This window comes from Pan troglodytes, chromosome 6, assembly GCF_028858775.2.
Source record: "Pan troglodytes isolate AG18354 chromosome 6, NHGRI_mPanTro3-v2.0_pri, whole genome shotgun sequence".
NCBI classification, from domain to species: Eukaryota; Metazoa; Chordata; class Mammalia; order Primates; family Hominidae; genus Pan; species Pan troglodytes.
The window spans coordinates 34,435,281-34,457,899 of NC_072404.2; the positions used below are offsets into that span (position 1 = coordinate 34,435,281).

Consider the following 22,619-nt stretch of genomic DNA (forward strand, 5'->3'; position numbering starts at 1 on the left):
AGATTAAGCACTTAATATGTGCTTAAATTAGTAGACCAGTCTTAACCATCTTTCAGTCTTTTCGATCATCATGAGAAGGTTTACTGGAATGTCTGCCTCAGCTGACAAGCTGCAGAATCAAAAGATGCTAGTCATTTTGAATCCATAAACTCACCAATTCAGTCAACACTATTCTTTCTTCATATTTCTTGTGTACTTCTTTCTGCCTATCACCATCATCTATCTATGTTAATTTTGGTTTAGGGTTTTATTATTGTACCCACCTGTTTCGGTTCCACTAGGTCTTTGTTGACCTTTTCATTCATTTACTCATTCATTCATTCATATTGTTTTCTGGGCCCAGACACATTTCAGATTGGCATATGCCAGTTGATATGGTGTCTCCCAAACTCCTGGCAGCCTACCTGACAATTCAGAATTGCTCCTGAGCCAGGCCATTGTTGCATGTAGCTCAGACCTGTGAGCCCAGCTTTCTGAAGAGATTAGCAAAGCATATCCAGCAACTTCTCAGCTGAGCATGCCAGAAGAATAAAATAAAACCAATAAATACTTATTGAGCCACAAAATCAAAGGATTATAGCACTGGATGAAACCTTAGAGATCATCTCTTCCAATTTCCTCTTCGAGTTCTTTTTTTAAGTTGAGTGTGCTCTTCTTTTTATATTTTCATATTCTTTTCTAATAATATATTCACACAATACCCTTTACTTGATGAAAGAGAAACACGAAGGTCAGGATCACACAGCTATGGCCAGAAGCCAGAGTGTGCTGCTTGCCCATGCCCTTTTTTGAGGGACCATGTCTAAGGCTCTCCACTGGGGGGTGGGAGGGATGAGGGATACGGAGGAAGAGGAGTGTGGAATGTGTTTAGAGTGTTCCAATATGGGATTATCATCACACATGAAAAGATTGGCAGGGATTATCAACACCATGGTACTTATGACTTTATCATCTTCCTCCTTCTCCAAATCTACCCCTCCTGCATCCCCTGCCTCCCTCCTTGAGGGCAAACACCATATACTGCTCACTTCTTTCCTGTGTGGCACTTACTTCTACTATGAAAAATCATTCCTTTATATAATTCTTTGTTTAATGTTCCCTTTCCTACACTGTAAACTCCATGATGATTGATAGATACTACGCCTGCCTATGACATCCCCAATTATTTGTTGGATTAATAAATTATCATAGTCATCCTAGACTTTTCCCTTTCAATCATAACCTACAACTTGAAAGTTTGTGTTCTATATGCTATTTATCTACTTGGAAAATCTCATATTTGTCTTTTTGTCTTCATCCTTACAATACCTGCCTTAGTTTAGGGCCTCATCACCCTTTCTGTGGTTCTCTAAATGGTCTCTTTTATCCAGCCTCCTCACTCCTGCAGCTAGAGCTGTTTTTCTCAAATGAAAATTTCACTGAGTGCAGTGGCTCATGCCTGTACCCAGCAATTTGGGAGGTTGAGGTGTGCAGGTTGCTTGAGCCCAGGAGTCTGAGATGAGTCTGGGCAACATAGTGAAACCCTGACTCTACAAAAAGTACAAAAATTAGCCAGGTATGATAGTGTGTGCCTGTGGTCCCAGCTACTTGGGAGGCTGAGGTGGTAGGATCACTTGAGCCTAGGAGGATGAGGCTGCAGTGAGCCATGATCGTGCCACTGCACTCCAGCCTGGGTAACAGAATGAAACCCTGTCTTAAAAAACAAAACAAAAAAAGAAAGAAAAGAAAGGAAAAGAAAAGAAAATTTGACCACACGAATTATGTTTCATAATTCATATTATAATTCAAATTATGTCTAGCTTCAGTAGTGAAGATAGTGAATTTCTATTCATTCATTCATTTATTCATTCACTCAAGAGATAGCTTTGAGAGGCCATAGTTTGCTGGACTGTCTTTTGGGGGCTTTTTATGTAGAAGTCAACATAAAAGTTTGCTCTCAAAATGCTCACAGATTAGTGAGAAAGGCTGATAAAAAACAAAATACAATTCTAAAATATGGACTTACACTTTGTGATGACTGTCAATGTGAAAGAAACAAGTAAGATGCTAAAATGGAGTTTGAATAGAGGGGCAGAAGGGGAGGGAGAGATGGTTTAGATAGATTAGGTAGGAAAAGCTTTTCTGGAAAGTGACGTTTCAGATGAGACCCCAAGGATCAGAAAGAGCTGTTTGTGTGAAGATGCAGAGGGCAAACCATTTGCACAGAAAAAACAACAGGACGAAGGCCCTTTGGTGGGGAAGAACTTGCACTGCTTAGCCTGTGAATTGAGGGTGTTCATAAAGATATCTGAGTCCTTCAACTTCTACAAGTCAACCAATTAAGAACTTACGTTTAAACATAAAATATTGGTTTAAACAATGCATTTATAGTTGTTATTTTTTATTTTTTACTGTGTTTTCCCAACAATACTTGGTGAATAGTTTGGCCAAGGAAAATTAGACTAGGTATGGAAATGAAAAGGAATTCAGACAGCTCAGTGCTTCAGACTGCGTGGGCTTATCAAATTGTAGCTTGACATCGTTTTTGGTGACTTAATATGCATCTTTGGGAATCTTCTTCATTAGCCTCGTTAGCTACAGAGACTCTTTCCTGAGTGTAAACATTGATTTATGATTTTTAATTAATGGTCTCTCCTGGATTTTTCCAATGTTTATCAAATTTTGGGGCTTGTACTGTATGCCAAATGAGGTTTATCAGCAAAGATATGGACTGAGAATTTTTAATATGGAACAATCACTGCAGTGTTGGTTAAGAAAATCTTGATCCCCGCCTTCATTCAAATTACTATCTTAAAGAAACTAGACACACACACACACACACACACACACGAACACACACACACACACACACACACACAGTGAGGGCTGGTTGCTAGGAAGGTTTGCATATTCTTTTTTCTGTTTTTCTTTTTTCTTTTTTTTTTTTTGGAAACAGAATCTCACTCTGTTGCCCAGGCTGGAGTGCAGTGGCACAATCACAGCTCGCTCCAACCTCAACCTCTCCGGACTCAAGCAATCCTCCCACCTCAGCCTCCTAAGTAGCTGAGACCATAGGCACCTACCACCACACCTGGCTTATTTTTGATTTTTTTGCAGAGACAGGGTTTTGTCATTTTTCCCAGGTTGATCTTGAGTTCCTGGGCTCAAGACATCCGCCAGCCTCAGCCTCCCAAAGTACTAGGACTGCAGGTGTGTGCCACCACGCCCGGTCACATTCTGTTTCTTGATCTTAAACAAGAGAGAATGCACCAATACAATTGATATTATTACAACTTCTGCAATTAATAATAATACACTCCACATAATGTTTAGAAATTAGTTCATTTTATATATGAAAAACCTGACAATCTGCAAATGATCTTTTTCACATCCCATAGCAAATCAGAGAACAAAACTTGGAAATATTGCTGCTCCAAAACAGTGGTCAGATCATAAGTAGAGAGTACTTTGTATACTTCTTCCCAAATCGCAGAGAGGTGAAATGTCTATATTCATTTCTTACCCTGCTTATTTATTGTATGAGAGGAAAATTAACAGATCTGCTTATTTTAAATATTTGGCCACAATTTTAAAAAATCTTTTTAATGAAATATATTGAGCTGGGAACATGTAGTGTGCATACCTGGCCCAGTTGTTCCACGCCACACTTCATGAATGCTTTGTAGTATTAGTTCCTCTAGACTATTTGAATAATTATGAGTCAGACTAATGATTTCAATCTCTCCTGATATTTAACTAGGGTATGTGATAAATTTCTTGGCTTTAATCTTATCTCTGTTTGGCCTTTAGCATTTTCTAGAATAAGTCCAATATTCTGATGGAAACGTGGGTCTCCTCTTAAAACAGAACACAACAAAACAAAATTCCTTAAAACAAATAAGCTGTAGTAAAATATCAAGACATTCCTTAGCTCTAGAAAAGGGATTAGGCATTTTTGGAGGCTTAAATTTTGTGTCCTAAGAGCTAAGAAATAGAAACAGGAATATGGATTTTTTTTGGTATTTATTATATTCTGCCTTAGCTGCACACTTTTTCCTCAAAAATGAGCATTGAACAATATATTTAAATTTAATAAAAGGAATCCATGTTTTAATTTTTCATAATACGAGTGTGAGTTGGAATCAAGACCTCCATCATTTCTTGGTACTTTGGATTCTCACTGGAACTTGAGTAGTGCAGGCCGGGCACTAATCATGGACCCAAAGACTTCACAAGGCCTTACCTGACAGTCATCAAGAACAGACCTCAAGGAGCCCTGAAATCATGTCTTATCTGCTGTGTAGGAGAACCCAGTTTTCCAGTAAATTTGAATTGGGACAGGCAAGAGTTTGTTATCAACAAGGTTCATTTGATACTTAAAAGCATGTCAACTTGAGACCAGCAGCAGTGTTGTAGAGTGAAAATCGATGCCACAAATCCTGCCTGAAATTCACAACTGGCTATGTTTGTGGTTTTCTATGAACCTACTCCTGCAAAAAAATGACAGCACACACACACATATGAGATCAGCTAGATGTAAAAGACAAGTACTCCCTTAGTGTATGAGGAATATAATCCCACTGTCATTCCCATGCCTCTTCACTCTGGCCTCACAGACTATAGGATGTGCAGGAGGAATTTGGTTGAAACTGTTAACCTTAGTTACCTGCTCCAGAGCAGGGTAGGTGGGTGTGCCTCCTCTCCCTTCTCAGATACTCTGCACTCTCAGCTCAACCCTAAATGGTGAAACTCTAGATAATAAAGCAAGAGCCTCAGCCACAGAGCATAATTCTCCATCCAGACTGCTCACACCATAAAAATGTCGTGATGGAGCAACCTTTACTGCCCTGCATTGCCTACAGGTTTTCCATGTTTACCATGTGAACTCAATGACAACATTTCTGTGGTATTTTGATTTTGATCACACATGAAGTAACAAATGCCCAAAACACTATGATATTGGTGAAAAGCTTACCAAACATCTTTCAAAAACCAACAACACAAAAATAAGAATTTCAGCAACAACTAACAAAAGCTATAGCTATTTGGATGTTCATTTTACCATTTGGATAAAATGCCTCTTTTATATTATTTCTATCACATGACTGCTTGCGACAAATTTAGATTAAGAAAATTACATAGAAAGTGTTTCTATATTTTATGGCGATCACAAGAAAGAACTATGAAAGTTGCTTTTGTACGGTAAGTTCCACAATTAGGATATAGTACAAAATATGGGCTGGCCACATGCTGGAAGAAAATGAGCCTGGGAATTGGGAGTGTTGCCAGGACAGGATTTTAAAATTACACACCTCCTGCAAATGTACGATGCTCATTCCTCTCCTTCTTCAAACTGATGATTCCTACCTAGTTCCCCAGATCGAGACCCCCTTCCCCAGAGTACTGAGGGAAAATGATTTCCTCACCTTCAGTTCATCGGTCATTGCAGCAGCATGCCCCTGAGAAGGAGTTTTAATATCTAGTTTGTTTTCCCTGAGAGCCAGTGCTTTAAAATTGAGTTCTATTCTCAAGCACATTTAACTTCTTGTCTCTAAATATTTGGTGCAGCTGGGGCCCCTTTTAGAAGGTTGGTTTTCTCCAAATGATTGAGTGTCATCCTGAACGACATCACCCACAATGACCCCTTCATCTCTGCATCAAGTCAGGGGCCTACATTCCATTATCCTTGTTCAAGAGTCAAGAATCCCTAGTGGAAATGCAGTGTTCCTGGGAGCTGACTCAGGTTAATGTTAGCTAATGCCCCAGAGAGGATGATTTGGCCCAGGTGATTCTCCCAGAACTCAGGAGCTGCTGCTTAATAAGTTTGAAGGGGACCATCCAGAAGCTGGGTATGCAGGGTCATGACAAGGACCACCCCCCCATCGGGTGATGGCTGAAGGGACTGTCTTTGGGTTAGGGAAGATGGGGCTAAAATTTCAAAGGGGAAAGTGTGGAATCAAGAAAAGCTGGACCCAGGCAGTCCCCTTGCAAAATCCATTGCTCAGACAAAGAAACTTGGACCCCCAAGGAATTTAGTGACTTGCCAACACCCACATAGCAACTTTGTGGTGGGCTAAAAGTAGCACAAGGTTCTCCTGACTTCCAGGGTATACATTTTCCACTCTGCCGAAGCGTACCGTCCTTCGGGCATGACAGATGTGGAGGCCTGCAGGCGGTGTTTGCTTCAGGGAACAAACAAAACTAAACTAAACACCCAAAATGTGCTTTGGGTCCTTCACATTTCTAGCTACATCATTTTCTCTACAAGAAAGGAAATGGTGAGTTAGACTAAAATTTGAAATGATTTTATAGATCCAGCTCCATGAGAAGAGTTGTCACCTCCTCAATCTTATTCCAGATAAAATACCCTAAATCCTTCAGGATTTGTCTTTCATTCCTTACCTTCTGCTCCTCTGACCTGCAGTCCCCATCCCATTCATTTTTATGGATGGATCATGGAAACCAGAAATACACACACAGCAAACACATCTGTCTTTTGGGTCAAAAGAAAAGGCACGTGTGTGCACGTGTGTGTGTGTGCTCCTGTGTGTGCACGTGTTCCTGGGTGTGCATGTCACAATGCGAAGCAAGTTACGGGAGGACCAAAATTAACAAGATCTCCCACAAATACCTGGGTGTAAGATGGCCTTTATCCAACCCAGCAATTGTGCTGGAACCCCGTCTTAGAGTCTCATTGTTCTTTGTTGCCTTTGTTTTAAGTTCAGCATGAACTGTTTTTTTTTCTTTTTTGCTATAAAAAAATAAATCTGAAAACAATAAGTCTTGTTCATTGACATAAACCTGCTGTCGGTTCCTTGTGGGACCTATGCTGATAAAAACCAGGGAAAAACTATTTTATTTGCAATGCAAAGAATTTTGCCTGTGGAGATTTTTGTAGTTCAACAGCAGTAAAGGTATGGATAGCAACCAAATAAGCTGTTAAAATCTATATGCCCCGCCCTCACCCTTCTCCCAGTCCCAAGAGACATAATTAAAACTCCAGAAAGTGAGAAGCTGTTACTAATACAAACGTAACTATTTAGTTCAACAGAATCATGCATTTACCAACTTCATTTTTACTTCATTTTTAAAAATAGTTCAAGCTGAACTTTTTTTGCTCTTTCACATACAAAGGGCTTTTCTGCATGTTAATGCTTTAATACGATTTGCCAATCAGCCTGTTAATATCTGTCAAGGAATAAACATGCTGCCCGGCAATGGGGTAATACTTTTTATTAGGGCCTCTGTGTATACTTCAGATGTGAGCTTCACTCCTTCTGCTGAAAATGTTCCAATTGATTGCTCATGTATTAGTCTCATCTCAGTTCTGTTAACAAAGTTATTTGCAGTCCTAGCTGACTAAACTGTCCATCGTGAATTTTTGCATGCGATCAGAGTACAGATGGGAGCAGATGTAAATGGCATATGTAATAGCTAGCATATTTTTCAAGATGGATGAACACAAGCATGCTAAACCTTGGCCCAGAGCGTATACAGATCTGTTCAAGATATGCCACAAACAGACCGAAAGGAGGGTAGATTTACACACACACACACACACACATACACACACACATACACACATACACACACACACATACACATATATACACACACACATACACACACACATACACACACATACACACACACACTTTGGTCTTGTCTAGCCCCAAACTTCTAAAGACCCTTTGAGAAAGCCAGTTTCTCGAGAATAAATTCTCAATTGTCAGGTCCTGAGGGTTTGCAGTGGTACCTGCATTGAACTTGTAGGTGTTAGGAATTTTTTTCTCTCGCTCAATTTGCGTAACAATGTGAGTATATCTAAGAATTCATAAACAGAGTCATAGATCTGCCCCTGGAACCAGCCTTCCTGGGAAATTCCAAAAACACTTGCAAATTCCCATAGGGAATCTTCCAGCTAAGTTTAGGGCATATTTGTCCAAGGTCACTGACAGGGTGAAGTATATGGGTCAAATTTCTAGGTGTCTGTATGTGTCTGGCACTCCACTTCCATTCCAAACTGGCTAGAAAAGAATGTTTCATTTTTCCATTCACTTTCAGTGTCTGCCCTGTTCCCATAGTAACCTTTGGCTGTCACCCTCCCCCACCTTACACAGATAGATACACATCCTTTCTGAATTAAATGGAACTATATGACCTAGGTTATTTAAGTCCTCCCTATCCTGTGTTTGCTCATCTGTAATAGGGTGATATAGAAATACCTACTTCAACAGGTCGTTATGAGATTAAATGAGGTAAAGAAGCATCAGGTTTTACCACAATCACCATCACTACTTTGTGCTAGAGGCAAATCTCCATAAGAAAGTTGTCCCTTTAAGTCTCACGAATAGTTCACGGGGGGGGGGGGGGGGGGGGTACAAAAAGAAAAAAAAAAAAAAAAACACACAAACCTGGAGTCCTGGCTGGGTGTGGTGGCTCATGCCTGGAATTCCAGCACTTTGGCAGGGCCAAGGCAGGAGGATCACTTGAGCTCAGGAGTTCAAGACCAGCATGGGCAACATAGGGATACCCCATCTCCACAAGAGATAATAATCTGCTGGGCATGGTGGTGTGTACCTATAGTCCAGCTGCTAGGGAGGCTGAGGTGGGAGAATTGTTTGGACCCAAGAGGCCAAGGCTACAGTGAGCTAGGATCCCCTCACTGTACTCCAGCCTGGACAGCAGAACAAGATTCAGTGTCAAAGAAAGAAAAGGAAGGAAGGGAGGGAGGGGAGAAAGACAGAGAGGGAGAGAAAGAAAAAGAAAAGAAAAGAAAAAGGAAGAAAGAAAGAGAAAGAAAGAAAGAAAATGGGAAAGGAAGGGAAGGGAAGGGGAGTTCCTGTAATGTAGCTGAGTGTCTTGGGACAGGCAGACCGGGTGATGCCTGTGTCTCACACTCAGCCTTGGGCCGCCTGATGGCTTATCATCTTTCTTCAAAAGGTAGAAACCCTTTTGTCATTGCCCTTCCCTATTCCACAGTGGCACCAGAGGAAGTGTTTTCAGCCTACCAGTGGGAATTTCAGATTATTTTGATGTAAACCCATTTTGGGGGGCCAGACTTTATGAATAAAATTGAGTCCCATTATGGTAAAAACACAACTCTATCTAGCGTAAGAACTTGTCGCGCCCCCAACGTTCCACTCCACTGCAAACTGGGAACAAAGAACATTATCTGTGAATGAACGTGGAGTGGGGTGAAGGTCAAGGAATTAAAACATTATGTTTCAATTTGAAATTTTATTGGCAAATATTACAGATGTTTAAAAAGAAAGACAAATAAAAACCAGAAAGGTTCTAGTGCATCAATCTGCATCTAGATTTTTTCTCTATTAAAATAAAAAATGCTTACTGACCTGCAGCATTAAGGTTTTTTATTATTATTATTTTCAAAGAGCTAGTTAGTTTTGTTGTCCCACCAATGTCAATTTCTACCAGTCTTTCTAGATTGCTCTTCCTTGAGAATGAGGATGAGTTTTATTTAGCACACAAAATCCAACGAGTGTTTATGCCAATTAGAGGAAAGGCATGTGAAGAGGCTCACAGATGGAAACTCTTGGCCAACAACGCGTACCTTGGCCAACTCTCTTTTCAGACGGAAGATCCCCAGTGCCGTTGTCAAGATAGGAATGTCCAGATCAAGTTCTGCTCTACCCTGATTGCAGCCCCCCAACCCTTGAGTCTTGTGGCTAGGTTTCAGCCCAGCCTTCAGCTGAGTAATAAAGAATAAGCCTAGAACAACTTGAGGCCATGGAAAGATGATGGCCAGCATTAAGAATAATTTTCTTTTCTTACCCTGCAATCTGTGGGTCCCTTTATATGATAATTACTATGGTGATAAAATCCTAATTACCTTTGAATCTTCATGAGGGAGAAGATTTCAGACTGGAAATGTAATCTCCCTGGATACTAACATAAAACTACAGTTGTTCTGTGGATGGTGATTTTACCTCCTTTTTGAAAAACCTGACGAAGTGGCTGGTTTGCTTGTGGGTTTTGAATAGAGCTGGTTGTTAGCATCATAGGATACTGTGCCCAATAGGGTGATTTTGCTGATCCCAGAATCTGTGTTGTGCATACACAGGACTCTTGTAAATGCCTGAGCTGATGTTAATTATAAAATACAGAAATGTGCAGAGAGACAGAGAATATTTAATCATATGTTATGATTGGAGATTTTTGTTTTTCTTAATGGTCAGAGGAAGAACTAAAATGCCTTATGATCAGTGTTTCTATGATGCTGGTATGTACTAGGAAATAAATGGATCTGCAAATGAGCCTTCTACTGTTTGGAGAAAAACAGCTTTGCCAGTGTATTCTTTAATTTTACGTGTCAACTTGACTGGGCTGAGGGATGCCCAGATAGCTGATAAAGTATTCTTTCTGGGTATATGAGAGTGTTTTCAGTAGAAATTAGCATTTGGATCAGTAGACTGACTAAAGATCACTCTCACCAATCCAGGTGGGCCATCATCCAATCTGTTGAGGGCCTGTATGGAATGGAAAGACAGGGGAAAGGTGAATTTGCTCTCTGAGCTGAGGCACCCATCTTCTCCTGCCCTCAGACATCTGCTTCTGGTTCTCAGGTCTTGGAACTTGGGCTGGAACTTACACCACTGGCTCTGCTTCAGGGTTGAACTAGAACTACACCACCAGCATTCCTGGGCCTCCAGCTTGCAGACAGTAGATCATAGGACTTCTAAGCCCTCATTGTCACGTGAACCTGTCCCTCATAATAGATCTGTTTATCACTATATTTTCTATTGGTTCTGTTTCTCTGGAGAACCCTGACCAGGAGCTAGAGAGTTAGGAAAACCTAAAATTTCCTCTTCAGTGAGAAATCCTCCCACCCTTATTTTCCATGAGCAATTTTTCAGTCTAAAGATCCCGAGCAAACCTAGAGAAATCATTCCAGGTAGTCTAGTGGTTAGGGGGAAAAAAACAAAAAACAATAGAAAGTGGAAGAGAGAAACATCAGTCACATCTTTCTCTAAAGGCCTGGTGCTGCCATCTCCTTAAATATTTTGAAGGAAAAATTTGAGGTGATACCTGCTTTATCTTTCAAAGCCATTCCTACTTGCACCATCTCTGCACTGACTATGTTAACAGTGCAAAAGGTCATCCTCTGAGTGCCTTTGGATCAGGATTATTTCATGTGTTTTCAAGAGAGATAGTGCCAGTTACCATGATAGCATTAACCAAGGGTAACAGAGAACAAAGCTTTTAAACTTAGAAGAAAGAAATCGTCCAGAAAGGAAAGAATATTTTTGACACGGAAACCCAAAGGGCAGGTTGGAAATACCATTAAAAATTGGAATGTGTTTTTTTTTAATGTTCTTACTTATTTGTTTGTGGACTAAATCCTTTTGCAAATGAGATTTTTTTAAAATTGGGCTGCCACCATTATTTATTTTGCAACAAAGAGTGATTGTAAATTTTTTTTTAAGTAGCTACCAGTACAACAACAAGAGCAACAATAACAACACTCTTTGCATCTGGGCTTATTTCATTGGCCGAAAACTAGACTAACCTGTAAAAGATGTTTATAGAATGTGAAAATAACATAGGGGCAACACTGGTGATACATCAGTGGAGATGTATCTTGGTAATGAGAAGAAAAAGCTTACTCCTATTATCTTAAGCAGAAAAGGGGAATTTATTCAAAGATATTTGGACTCCCCGAATTAGCCAGAGGCTGGAGGGAATCAATCACACCAAAGACGCAGAGATCAGAGTAGCTCCAGATGACCAGCAGTGATGGTGGCCAGTGGCCAGACACCAGGGCTTGCCAGCACTGGCCACTGGCCACTATCACTGCTGAACAGCATCGCAAACATGACACTAAAGGGCTCAGTCTTCCCTTTCTTGACCTCACTTGTCCTAGAGTCACAGACTAGGGTGGAGCATCCAATTGACCAAGCATGCATTGTGTGCTCTGCTAAGACCTTATTCAACAGAAATTCCCCCCAAAAGAGGAAAGTAGATTAGATGCCGGATACCTCCCTAAAATGGCATGTGTTTAATATGGGTGGTATGATTAAAGATATTTTGCTAATTTCTGGTCCTAAACATGGGAGATAGAAGGCTTGCAGTAAACAAACAAAAAATCCAGCCTACTATTAGAAGGCATTGCTCTCTAATACTAAGACATTATTAGTACTTGTAATTCCGGAAATCTGCAACTTCTGGAGAAATTAAGAGCCAAGTTGGCCAGGATAATTCTTAGCTGATATAAATAAATCAAGATTGACAGACATAACTGCATTGTCTTTTTATTTCTTTAATGTAGGTCAGCATTGTCCAGTAGAACTTTCAGCAATAATGGAAATGTGGCTGGTGCAACTGAGGAACTGAATTTTAAAATCTTATTTAATTTTACCCAATTTGGGCCAGGCATAGTGGCTCACACCTATAATCCCAGCACTTTGGGAGGTTGAGACAGGAGGATCTCTTGAGCCCGGGAGTTCAAGACCAACCAGGGCAACATAGTGAGACCCCCAACTCTACAAAAAATAAAAATGAGAGAAAATGAAAAAATACATAATTTAAGCTCAATTTGAATTTGACAATAACCACATATAGCTAGCAGCTACTGTATTGGACACAGCAGATCTAGATGAAATCTTATAAAAATTATAGCATCATAGCGCAGAGTTGGAAGGGATATTTGAGATTCCCATAGCAAGTTTGAAGTTATTTTTTGATGCAAAGTATGCTGAATGCAAGATAATTAGGTTTATACCCGGTGAGAGGGTCTGGGAGGGTATACAGACTGTCATTCTCAGGGGTAAGATAAATGATAACTGGATCATAAAGAATTTATGTTGAAAAAGGACCACTGATTAGCACCAAAGTGTGTGATTTCTCTTGATAGTCTTTTATTTGAAGAGGAGATATAAAGACAATGGGATTTAGCCTTTAAAAAAAAGAGTATCCAACTCAATTTACAAACATAAATACGGGTGTAAGACAATGAACAGGCTGTATTGGCCTCGACGCTGAACCTCTTGAGATATAAAGAGGAATAGGAAGATGATAACTTTGGCCGGGTGCTGTGGCTCACACCTGTAATCCCAGCACTTTGGGAGGCTTAGGCAGGAGGATTGCTTGAGCTCAGGAGTTCAAGACCAGCCTGGGAAACATAGTGAGACCTCATCTCCTCTACAAATAAAAATAAAAAAATTAGCTGGGCTTGCTGGTGCATGCCTGTAGTCTCAGCTGCTCAAGAGGCTGAGGTGGGAGGATTGTTTGAACCCAGGAGATTGAAGCTGCTGTGAGCTATGATCATGCTACTGCACTCCAGCCTGGGTAACAGAGTGAGACCCTGTCTAAAGAAAAAAAAATGATAATAACTTTGAAAAGGTGCTATTAAATTTATTACTAAAATATTACTGAGAATTTCCATAATATACTTAAAGATTCTTTTATTTAAAAACAAAACAAAACCAAAGGAAGCCTGTGCTTTTCTGAAGTCTCTCTTCTTTTGCTCTCTTTCCAATTAAAGCTATGCCTTAAAAGCTTTAATGTACCAATAAAGGTTTTGTGCTTTTGGAATCTAAATAGAGCTTTTCTGGATGACGAGCAACCTTAGGCAGTTACACCCCACCAGAGAGGAAGGGACTGGTTTTCGTAGGTGTGCAGAAAGCCCACAGTGGTTTCCCTGGAAGACATAAATAAATTATAAAGGTAACTTCACATACGTGGTCAAAGGTGAACTATATACGAAGCAGGCAGTTGAAATCTCTGTGATTCCTGGCCACCAGCAAGATTTTCCAAAGAAAGGAAGCCACCAAAACGCCTTCAACCTAGGACAGGAATTGGTAAACCATGGCCCATGGGCCAAATTCAGCCTGCCACCTGTTTTGTATGTCCCACAAGCTAAGAATAGTTTCTACATTTTTAAATGGTTGGAAAAATAGAAAGAATGGTATTTCCTGCCATGTAAAACTCAAATGAATTCAAATGTCAGTATCCACAAATAAAGTTTTATTGGAACACAGCCCCATCCATTCACTGATGTATTGTCTATGGCAGCTGACTGGAGCAGTTGCAATGGAGAACAGATGGCCTGTGAAGATGAAAATATTTACTATCTGGCACTTTACAAAAAAGGTGTGCCAACCTCTGACCTTGCAGATGACATATAGTATGGGTCATACTCCAAGCCACCAGAGAGTATTCAACCCACTTGGAATGTATTCGATTCAGCATAGAAAGGGTAGTATTGCCTTTCATTTGAGACCTTTTTTCATCATTCTCCCAATAAATGCTACTTGGTTTTAGGAATAGACCATATCTTATTATCTCTTATATTCTGTGTAGCTTTTAGAAATAGAGGGTGAACAATAATTTTTGATGAATGATTAAATGCATGGATGAATGAATAAATAAATTATGTTTGGAATTACTTACCTTTTCATTATTATCTCATATGAAACATCAGGATTATAATACTTTCATGAAGTAATGAGCTAAATAGTCAGTTGATTACTAGAAAACACTTAGGACAATATCAAGAACAGTAAAGTGTCACAGAAGAAGCTCTTGCAATTGAAAGCCACCCTTTGAAACATGCAGACCCATGGCCGTGTCACAAGGAATGTGCAAAACCGATAGATAACTTTCTCCAATTCCCATTTACATCGGCCATTTACATCTGTTGAATTGTGTACACACCAATAGTCCCCAGTATCTGCTAATCACTGTTATACTTCATACTGAAAACACATAATCTAATGAAACATTTGAAAAATTCTGTGTCCAGAATAGAGAAATGGAAAGGGTAATATTTGTTAAACACCTTCTTTGTGTCAGGTGCTGACTTGGGCATTTCACATACACCTTGAAACTCAGATTCTCTGGAACAAGATTTTCTGTCTTAAGCATTCTTGGTAAATTGTATCTACTTGTAGCCATGGAGTGGGACTGTGGCCCAGCTGATCTGCTTGGTTTTGTTGTTGTTGTTGTTGTTGTTGTTGTTTTGCTGTCTTCATAAAGCAGTATTGATTGCCTTGGTCAAATCAATTGTGTGGCCATTTCCATTTACACATCATTTAGCTGCCTGAACTGATTACTTCTGCCAGGACACAGTCATGCCATTTCAATCACGCAGATCCAGCTAGTCTAAAATCCTTCAAGTGGAAGGCTAAAACATCACAACACCAGGCTACTAAGAATTAGCCTAGTGCTTCCCCCCCTCATCCATAGGAAATTAATGTTCAGATTAGAAGGAAACAAATCATCATAAGGTTATTTTGTTCAATGATATAAAATAAAGCTGAAATTTCTGAACTACATATTTCTTAATAGCGAAGAAAAAGAATATTACCAATTATTTTCCAAACTAAGTATGTACTCATCTGTAGTGGTAGCAGATGGCTCTTTAGATCTCAAATTTAATTATCTTTTTTTAAAAAAAGAGACAACAAATGGTGATTTTAGTCATCTTTGATTATTGGACATTGGCATATTGGACGAAAGTTTTCTGATGTGTTTACTTGGTTCACATAAAGATGGCAGGGGTCTGTGCCCTAGAAAAGCCCAAGTACTATGATTAGTGGTAACAGAACACCTTTTACAGGTTATTTTCAGGAATGGCAGCAATCCAACATTGGCAGTGGTAGTAAAAGGGAGAATGGGAATATAAAGACAGTTCATTGCTAGAGGACAGGATTTTGTTTTTACTTTTTTTTTTTTTCAATTAATAGGAAAAGTAGGTTTGCACCTTCTGGCAAATTAACCTGTGAAACCAATATATCTTTGAACAAATATACTTTAGCATATGCCAGGCAATTTTTATTGAAAATCATAGTAATGACTTCAGGCCAATATAGAAGAATACTACTGTTGCTGTCCTTTCAGAATGTGATGGAGATATGCTAAAAATAATACAAAGGGCTGTAAATGCATTCTTGAGGAAAGGGCCAAATGGAGAGAAAGCATTTCCCACCAAATATGTTCAAAAAGTGACCTAGCCAGGAGCCTTGTTAATGTCATAGCAGCATATAGAATAAGCCTTAAATGAACTTGAAACACAGGTTTAAGAAAGACTTCTGGAGCCAGGCGTGGTGGCTCATGCCTGTAATCTCAGCACTTGGAGAGGCCAAGGTGGGAGGATCACTTGAGCCCAGGAGTTTGAGACCAGCCTGGGCAACAAAGTGAGACCCCATCTCTACAAAAAAATTAAAATAAAGACTTCTGCACCTTTCTATTTCTGTTTCAACTTTTCCTGGTCCTCTTTCTTTCGCCGGGCACTTGATACCAACATGTGTCAGACGTAAGCTTTTGCTGAACTTTCTTTCCTCCTATCCAAATGTACCTGTGTTTTCAAGGTGCTGTTTTGCATTCTTAACTGTGCATATTACATTTTGATTTTAATTTTAATTTTATTCTTTTATTGGAAGTGCTACACCTGTCTTTTGCGCTTTCACTATTTCAAGCTTTCGTAAACTCGTGGTTCTAGGTAGCATGGTAGAGGAAGCACCGCTAGGTAGGAATCATGAGAGCTGAATTCCAGTTCTGGCTCTGTGACTTTCTACCTGTCTGAGCCTCAGCTTCCTCACTTGTAAAACAGGATAAATAATATTTGACCTACTGGCTTTTGGTGGTTAAAAGTGAAAGATATTGACATTATTATTATTAGAAGTCTAAACAAATGTGTTAAAATAGCCAAATTATAAATTTTGGCAATGGAGTAATCTCTTACTCCCAAAATAATTAATAAAAAAATTTTATTTTAAGGTAAACTGATAGCCATATTTCAATTTTTATATGAATTTCTCATATCTAATAGTTTATATTAATGACTTTTTCTACTCTCAATATTAGTTATTAAAATTAGAATAACAGGGTAGCATTTCATAATTTATAATGTCATAATTTCACTCCTACTGTGAAAGCTCCTATTTTCAAATTGCTTTAAGGTAATAATGGAAGTTATGGTTTCACACTATGGTTTTAAAGATATTTATTCTAGGAAGCTAAACTTTTAATGGTTCTGATTTTTAAAGTGTCAGAAACATGAATATTTATAGAAAGCCAGCATAGATGAAAGAATATGATTATGTGGTCTATTTAAGATAGCACTGTATTGAAACAGGTGGTAGAGTGGAAAGAGGCTAGCCAGAGTGGGTCTGAATTCTGTCTCCTCTACTTTCTGTGTGGTCCCTCCACTTTCTTTGAGCCTTAGCTTCTCCGTCTATAAAATGGGATTAAATAGTAACATCCTGCAGTAACGTTGTGAGAGTTTGAGAGATTGCATGCAAAATGCCTTGTGCACAGATTAGATGCACAATAAACTGTTATTACATAACTATCCTCTTACACATATTCACCTGGGAATAAACTCTCTTAGGCTTTGGTGCCTGTTGCTAATGGGTGGATCACAGTGGATTCCTATGATGCTACCCGAATGTGTAATTTTATTGTAGGCTGTCTTTTAAGTACAAGGAAACTCTGATTCAATAAAAGATGATTAGTGACCAGTTGCCTTTGCACACATGCCCAAAGGTGAAAAACTTTGTAATGGATAGTCCAAGTTCATTCATCTTTTTTCTGTCTAGGAAAAATCTTTAGACTTGGTATGGCATTGAGCTCTGTAGCCACAGACATGAGTGAAATTAAACTGAGGAAGAGAATAAAATTAGGAAAGTGAGTAATAAGTTGTGTGTGATTCGGCAGAGAGTTGAAGAGATTACCTTGGAAAATTTCCATGTAAAGCGCAACATCAAATATAAACTATTCCTTTTAATCGAAACATGTGAGACACCAACTCTTATTCTGGAAGAGCCATCCATAAATAAATTATAGCTACCATTTGAAAAATAGAACTAGGTATATTCACTAAACATATATAAGATTGTGCTGTTTTTCTCCTTGAGGCACTTTGGGGTGATGGGATTTTGAAATGCAGGTGATTTTCTTAGGAACAGAAGTCATTCTGTAACTTGTCAGTGTGTTGACATGGCATGCCCTTTCAGATTTCCAGCATGAAGGCAAGTAGTGTTTCATTGAGCCTGACTGAGTGTGGGTGAAAACATTCATTATACATTTATTTTATCCCTTTAGAAGTAGCTATTTCCATGCTAGCCATTTCCCGTGTTACACTTTGGGAAAATGTGAGTTTACTACTCAACCAAGAGAGCATGCTGGACATCACCTCACATTATTTACCTGTCAGGTATAATAATTTTGCATTCAACTATCTGAGAATGAATCCATCGGCATTCAAAAGACTCTTTTCAGAATCCAGTAAAAATTAAAGTCCAAAATCTACCACCCAAAGATGCACAGAAGCAGTGGTATGCTGGTAAACCAGCTCCCTGGGGGAAGAGCTCTGATTTGTAGTGTTTGCTAGGTTCTGCAGCATAAATTCTCTTATTGTGGTCCATGTGAAGCTACCAACAGTTTACGAACCTGCTTGCAAGATTCCTGACTATTAACCAATTGGCTCTGGCAAAGCAAGTACAACTGATCCCACCACACTACTCCCTTTAGAGTGGATTTTAGAACTTCAAGCCCTGACAGTTTGAATTTCTTTTGGATCCAGAGACATTTTAATGAAGCTGACAGCTGCCTGTCACTTGAGGCTGTATATAGGAGCATGTGGATTTTCCCCCATTTACTTGCCTTTACTGCATTTTTTTAAAGCTGTTTTTCATTTCCAGTAGCCAATATACATTACACCTGTGAAGTTCCAGATACACCAGACCTCTAATGAAAACATTGATTTATACAAATAAGATATTGCCTCTTTATCCAAACCATTAAAAATCTAAGATATACTATAGCACATACTCCCTCAGCAATTAGTGAAGGCTTGCCACTTTCAGGAGTCGATACAGCTCGCTCCCCCTCTTCTAGTTCTCAGCTTACTGAGGAGTTCTGCTGACACCACTCGAATAGCTGGGCTCCTAACTGAGCTGCTTCTGCCTGTCAGTGGCTGGCAAAGTGATTTGATTCCTTTATGTGCGTAATACAGTACAGCACTTTGACGCTCGCAAATGGCACTGTTTAAATCAATACATAATGATTTATTACATATTGTGGAGCACTTATAAATATATTATGAAGCTCTAGAGCATGCCAACATCATAGGCTAGTAGTAGGCAAGGGTAGGAGCCCTCTATACTATTTTCTTCTGCATTCTGCAATTGAGATGTCCTTTGATCCTGGATCATCCATTTACCTTTTCTGTACTGCATTTTGTAAGTTTGTAGAACAGGGTCGCTAGTGATGAGATTGCAAATGGTTTAGAGGTATGGGTGGTATATGGGCAATATTCATTCAAACTAAAGAATTATTGTATTTTAATATCTTCCACATAAACAAGCAGCAAAATTGATACCAGTGAGGTACCCTGATGAAAAATGAGAGGTTCAAATGTACACACACGCAGTAAAAGTCTAAAGCCAGGCATAGGAATGATAATTAATAAATTCAAGACCCCCGTGACTTTTGGAGCAGAGGAGAAGGGAACGACTCGGACCTAGTCGGGGTTTACAGGTGAAAATTCAATTCTTTTTTTTCAGACAGGGTCTGACTCCATCACCCAGGCTGGAGTACAGTGGCACAATATTGGCTCACTGCAGCCTCGACCTCCTGAGCTCAGGTGATCCTCCCACAGCAGCCACCAGAATAGCTGGGTGTGTGCCACTATGCTTGGCTAATTTTTGTATTATTTGTAGAGATGAGGTTTCACCATGTTGCCCAGGCTGGTCTCGAACTCCTGAGCTCAAGAGATCTGCCTGTGTCAGCCCCCCAAAGTGCTGAGGTTACAGGCATGAGCCACTGTGTGAGGCGCCATCCTGTTTCTGGTGTTTATTTCTTAGCTCGAATGGTGGCATGTAGGTGTTTGTTGTATTACTCTTTAAACGTTTTTGCCTGTCTGAAAACATACACTAAAAAGCATTTGAACAAAATAAGGCTGGGCATGGTGGCTCATGCCCATAATCCTAGCCCTTTGGGAGGCCTAGGTGGGAGGATTGCTTGAATCCAGGAGTTCAACACCAGCTTGGGCTGTGTGGCCATCCTGCTTGTCTCTACAAAATAAATTTAAAAATTAGCCAGGCATTGTGGCACATACCTGTGGTCCTAGCTACTCAGGAAGCTGAGGAGAGAGAGAGAATTGCTTGAGACCAGGAGGTCAAGGCTGCTGTGAGCTGCGTTCATGCCACTGCACTCCAGCCTGAGTGACAGAGACCTTGTTTCAAAAACACAAATTAATTAATTAATTAAATTTAATAAGATTAAAAGGGTTTCTGTTAAATTGAACTATGCATTTAAAAATGATTAAGGTGATAAATTTTTATATTATGTGCTTTTTTATCACAAAAATAAAAGGTTTCTGTTAGTCATGTTATGTGTACATTTAGTTTTCATAATGGTACCATCTTTGCAAATGAACACATTTTGGAATTTTTGTTTATATCTTTGTTTGTTTTACACATTGATGCAGATTGGGGAAACTCTAAATGTCCGCCGTCAACTGAGCTTTGTGCAGAGACTATAACAGGAATAACAGGATTTAATTAATCCCCATCAAGGCCAACAGTTAGAGCTGGACAAAGAAAAGGCAGGAAAAAAAAGCCAACAGTTCATTAACAAATTCTAAAACATTTAAAAAATGTAGAACGTTGAGCATATTGAATATAATTTTTATTGATTAAGAGAGAAAATAAATGGAGATACGTTTAGGTACTTGTCTAAAATTCAGCCCAGCTTTACCCCTATGTGGACTGGTCACATAACAACATGATAACATTTACTCATAAGCTTAACCAAAAAGGCACAATGAACAAAAGCTAGAATCTACTTGAACACAAATTTATCTTTTCAAAGTTATTTCAACTAAAAATAAAAGCAACAAAGAAATTATGAAGATGAAGACAAGAGAGAGTTTTTTTGAGATAATTATTAAACCTAAGAAGATTAAACATACCATCGTGGACATAGCATTCCTCATTTTCAGAGTCAATGTGATAATATGCTGTTTAGCCTATTGAGTAATATCATGGAGTACAACATTCTTATGAACAACAAAAAAGAAATCACTCTCATTTATTTATACCTAATCATTTCCTGCTTTGCAATATTTCTAAGTTAAAATCAGATTATTATCATAGCAGCATCGTGTATAAATGATCCAAAGCCTGAATCCAAAGTATAAAATAGAGAATAGCAATGTTCCAACAAGGCTAATTGGCCACAGCCTTGGATTTGCACTTTCAACAGTTGTCAGTCCAAGCTCCTGACCTCCTCTCTCAGGAAAAGGGGCTGAGGAGTGTGTGAACAGGAGGGCCCTATTTAAGAAAGTCCATCTCTGCTCAGTCAGCACTTTCATGCATCTCGAGAGTTGAGAGAGATGTTTAGTCCAGGGCACTTTATTTGTAATGCATTTCTCTTTGGTTATTACGAACCAATTTTTTGACCTTGTACATTTACATCTAAGAAGATTTTTTTTTTCTCTTTTGAGGATCAGTTGTGACCCACTAGGAAGGTTTTAGCCCTTCTCTCAGTGTCCTCTTGTTTTAGAAATATGTCAGGACAGCCAACTCACAGGACAACACATGAGACAATTATTGTGTATGGAAGAAAAGTAAGGAAAAAGAGGGACTTTCTGAGAGAATTTCAAGTGATTAGGTGCATGTAATACTTTTCCATGCAGCCGGGATCCCAAACACACATAATCCCTCCTGAAAATACACCTGTCCATCTGCAAGGCACCAACCCCATTACCCTCACCTGCCATACTTACAGAGGGCCATAAGTACATGGTGGATGTAGTTGTAAAATAATTTTTTCATGCCATGTGTTGGAGAAGTAGGTGATAGTTACAAGTTTCAAGGGGGTGTCTCTGAACAATTGGTTTCCAAATATATACCCTGTCAAGACAGAAGGAATTCAGGGACCAAGCCAGAGCCTGCTTTGATAATTCTCGCCAGTGATATTAGAGCAGGGTCGATCCTCAGTTCCCCTTGCTGTTGGAATTGTATTCTCCACCACCCCCACCACCATATCCCCTTGGCCTACACGTCAAGAATAAAATTGCAGCTGGGCATTGTGGCTCACGCCTGTAATCCCAGCACTTTGGGAGGCCGAGGCAGGTGGATCAGAAGGTCAGGAGTTCGAGACCAGCCTGGCCAATATAGTGAAACCCCGTCTCTACGAAAAATACAAAAATTAGCCAGGCGTGGTGGCAGGTGCCTGCAGACCTGGCTACTTGTGCAGCAGAGGCAGGAGAATCGCTTGAACCCAGGAGGCAGAGGTAGCAGTGAGCAGAGATCGTGCCACTGCACTCCAGCCTGGGTGACAGAGCAAGACTCTGTCTTGAAAAAAAAAAAAAAAAAAAAAAAAGAATAAAATTGCTCCAAAGCACTATTCTAGTCATTATGTCTCCTTTGTAAAAGTAGTAGAACCAATCAGCTATCCAAGCCAGCTGCTTAGATATATGTTGGCATGGCTCATTAGAGTACAGTTATAAACTAATTCATAGAAATATTCTGAAGGATGTTTTTATGGCTTTATGTGTGCATAAATCTCTTTGTTTGCACACAGAGAACACTGATTGAACAAAATGATGAACTGCTGGTTCCATTTCTTGTCTGCTCACTGAGCAGGCACATTATAGTCTATCTTAGGCT

At 39.5% G+C, this 22,619-nt stretch overlaps 1 protein-coding gene across 11 annotated transcripts in view; it reads left to right on the plus strand.

Annotated features, from left to right (window-relative positions):
• Positions 1 to 22,619, plus strand: part of CREB5 (cAMP responsive element binding protein 5) — a 416,043-nt gene that overhangs the window by 225,823 nt on the left and 167,601 nt on the right. The gene's annotated exons all lie outside the window — the stretch shown is intronic.